The sequence below is a fragment of the Suncus etruscus genome, chromosome 5 (assembly GCF_024139225.1).
Source record: "Suncus etruscus isolate mSunEtr1 chromosome 5, mSunEtr1.pri.cur, whole genome shotgun sequence".
In the NCBI taxonomy this organism is placed as follows: domain Eukaryota; kingdom Metazoa; phylum Chordata; class Mammalia; order Eulipotyphla; family Soricidae; genus Suncus; species Suncus etruscus.
This window is the reverse complement of record NC_064852.1, coordinates 131,578,269-131,582,420: the sequence shown is the minus strand read 5'-3', so window position 1 is coordinate 131,582,420 and position 4,152 is coordinate 131,578,269.

The window sequence follows — 4,152 nt, the reverse complement described above, 5'->3', positions numbered from 1 at the left end:
AACACAAAGGAAATCATGTCAAAGTTTTAAAATTATTCATGAAAAGAGCTTCATTCAGGTAATTATTTTTTTTCAATGAAATGTGTAGGTAGAGCAAAGTATGGTAGGTAACCTTCAAAACTCAAAGATGCTTCAGTCTTCCTGTACACAACTTAGAGATCACTTACTGCTCTCTGTATTTCTTAAACATATTTTTGTCTCCCCACTCCCTCCCTGTCTTGAGGTATAAATGGCAAGTACCTTAATGTATATTAAAATCATACAATATATGATAATTTATTGCAAAATATGTTATTCAATGATCACATAATAAAATTAGCTAGGGACCAGAGTGGTGGCACAAGCGGTAAGGTGTCTGCCTTGCTTGCGCTAGCCAAGGAAGGACCACAGTTTAATCCCTCGAGGTCCCATATGGTCCCACAAGCCAGGAGCAACTTCTCGAGGTCCCATATGGTCCTACAAGCCAGGAGCAATTTCAGAACGCAAGCCAGGAGTAACTCCTGAGTATCACCAGGTGTGGCCCCAAAACCAAAAACCAAAAAAATAAAAAAAAGTTAAAATAAAATTAGCTAATATCTACTACATATCACATAATTATCAATTTTACTGTATGGTGAGAAATTTGTCTTTCTTGGCAACTTTCAGCATAATAAAAATTCCAAACTGTGAGGCCTTGAAAAATTTCTGTATTCTTATTTTCCAAAAATATAAAAGAGGGTTTTAAGAAACCTCTCTTTTGTAAACTCAATTATTCTGTGCAATTGTATAGATAATTTCTCAAAAGGCTATCACCTTTCTTCACAATCCCAATTCTGTATGTTTTATATGCAAAGCATCCAAGGAGATATGTGATGAATGAAAGATTGATATCTCTGGCCTGGCCCTTATCACCTTTAAAAGACTGCTGCCCACAAATAGCTAAGCTTACCTAAAAATTACTTGAATTAAGAAACACAGAATATGGGGCCGGAGAGGTGGCGCTAGAGGTAAGGTGTGGACAGACCACGGTTCGATCCCCCAGTGTCCCATATGTTCCCCCCAAGCCAGGAGCAATTTCTGAGTGCATAGCCAGGAGTAACCCCTGAGCGTCAAAGGGGTGTGGCCCAAAAACCAAAAAAAAACCAAAAAAAAAAAAAAAAAAAAGAAACAAAATAGTTTCGTTCACAGGCTTCTTTGTAAAATTAAAAATTTTATTCACCAAAAAAAAGTCAAGTAGTTACAGTTAAAGAAGCATGGCATGATTATCAATAGGCTGAGTTATACTTTTCTTGAACCTCTGCTTGCTGCCCCACCCTGCCAACACAGAAGAACACAACACACCCATAATGGAAGATGCGTGGATGCCCAAGAATTTCAGCAAATAAAAATAATATGAAAGACCCAACCAGGGCCAGAGAGATAGCACAGTGGTAGGGCATTTGCCTTACATGCAGCCGATCCAGGATGGATGGTGGTTTGAATCCTGGCTTCCTATATGGTCCCCTGTGCTTGCCAGGAACTATTTCTGAGCACAGAGCAGGAGAAACCTCTGAGTACAGCTGAGTGTGAGAAAGAAAGGAAAAAAAGAAAGGAAGGAAGGAAGAAAATGAAAGAAGAAAGAAAGAAAGAAAGAAAGAAAGAAAGAAAGAAAGAAAGAAAGAAAGAAAAGAAAGAAAGAAAAGAAAGAAAAGAAAGAAAGAAAGAAAGAAGAAAGAAAGAAAGAAAGAAAGAAAGAAAGAAAGAAGAAAGAAAGAAAAAAAAGAAAGAAAGAAAGAAAGAAGAAAGAAGAAAGAAGAAAGAAAGAAAAGAAAGAAAGAAAGAAAGAAAGACGAGAAAGAAAGAAAGAAAGAATGAGAGAAAGAAAGAGAAAGAAAGAAAGAAAGAGAGAGCAAGAAAGAAAGAAAGAAAGAAAAGAAAGAAAGAGAGAGAAGAAAGAAAGAGAAGAAAGAAAAGAGAGAAAGAAAGAGAGAAAGAAAGAGAGAAAGAGAAGAAAGAAAGAAAGAAAGAAAGAAAGAAAGAAAGAAAGAAAGAAAGAAAGAAAGAAAGAAAGAAAGAAAGGAAAGAAGAAAGAAAAGAAAGAAGAAAGAAAGAAAGAAAGAAAGAAAGAAAGAAAGAAAGAAGGACTGAAGACTCAACCAATACTAACTGGATCTGTAAATCTTTAGAGAATTTCTTTAGTGAAACGATGAGGAAGTTTAATTGAGATTAAAGAAACAATGGCACAGAGAATCAGACAGGCACAAAAAAGTATGAGAAGGGAAATGAGAAAAAAATAATAACAGAAATGAAGAGTATGATAGGTGACCTTCAAAGCTCAATAAAAGGTCCAAGCAGTAAAATAATAGCAGATAAGGAAAAGATCAAGGAACTCTCAGAAGAAATACAGGAAACCTTTAGAAAATAACTTCATTCTTATCACTGTTAAGTGTCATAGCTTAAAGTTCTCTCCTATGTTAAATAATATTTGCAAAATAGGTGTTGCTCCTCACAATTTACATTTCTCTTTCTATATTCTTCTCATTTCTTTGTTTGAATAAATGCATGTGTTACACGATTTTTTTCTACTTACTTGAAATGTATATCAAAAAGTAATAGAGTCATGCCCCTTTGCTTATTATATCAGTATATGCAATAGACAAAATCTGCAAACAACCTAAGTTGAAAACAGATAAATATATAAAGAAATTATGGCATATCTATATATACACACAATGAAATACTAGTCAGCTATAGGAAAATAAAAAATGCTGCTACATAAATATATTTGGAACATATCATGATGAATTAAGTAAGTCAGAAGGAAAAGAACAAATACAGAATGCTCTGTGTCATGTGTGGTATATAAAAAAAAGATATAGTAAGGAAATAAAACAAGTTCAAAGGCAGCAGAAAATTGTTTTTAGTAGAAAGTTTACCCTGCCAGGGAATTGAGGGGGGTATAGAAAAAGGGGTGAGGCACTCGGACAATGGCGGATTAAGTGACTACTCTGGGGAAGAATGTAGTGTTTGAAATAAGTTTTTGTGAAATCTTACCATGAACATTATTGTAAACCACATCTAATGTAAATTTTTAAGTAACAACAGTGGCCAGAGAATACAGTTGGTAGGGTGATTGTCTTGCATGCAGCCAACCTGGGTTTCATCCACTGCATCCCAAATGGTCTCCTGAGTACTGACAGTAGTAATTACTCAGCACAGAACCAAGAATAACCCCTGAGTATCGCTGATTTTGAATTAGAAATAACCAAATAAAAGTAATGAAAACAGAAAGTGGATTATGTGAATAGTAGAGTGATAAAAATGTCTGGTAGGCCTAACCTAGGGTTTGAGCTACGACCTGCACAACAACCATGATCCCAGTTCCAAAGGTCTGGCAGAGACCATTGTAACGGAATGGGGCTTCTGGAAACACAAGGAAAGGCATTATCCTAGGTGCCATCCCAGGTTTAGTGCCAAGATCAAGACCACCAACCACAGAAGATGGACTAAAATGATACTGACGGAACAGAACTTCTACAACCACTAAGACTGACTTCATCATAAGTCCCACCCCTGTAACTGTGCCGATACTGAGATCGCTAGATACAGAGGACTCACTATATCACCCAGGAAGGACCAGAAGCCTCCCAAACATCACAAATGGACCACCGGGAGAATAAAGGATCATGAACAAAGTCTATAGTTGATCCCATGACAATATACTTCAAGGGCGGAGAAACCCCATACATCTTAGGCCATCCCTTTTTGAATGACCCCAATATTTACTGTGCCTGGGCAGGGGGAAAAATCTGGTTTATTTTTCATATATTACTTTTTATCTTCATGTACTACTATTATTATTTTATTTACCTATTTATTTTTGGTCGATTTCTTTGTTTTAGTGTGGTTATTGAAGTTATTGCCCCCACTTATCTTTTTTTTTCTCCTTTTTTTTTCTTCTTTTCTTTTTCTTTTTTTTTTCAGATTTTTGGGAGGCACCAGGCAGTGCTCGGGGATTTTGCCTGGCTCCGGGCTCAGAGATTGCTCCTGGCGGGCACGAGGGACCATGTGGGGCACCAAGATTCGGGCCGATGACCTCCTGCATGAAAGGCAGACGCCTTGCCTCTATGTTATCTCTCTGGCCCCTTCTTTTCCCTCTTCATGTGCTATGCCATGGTGCCTATCTCAAGACCA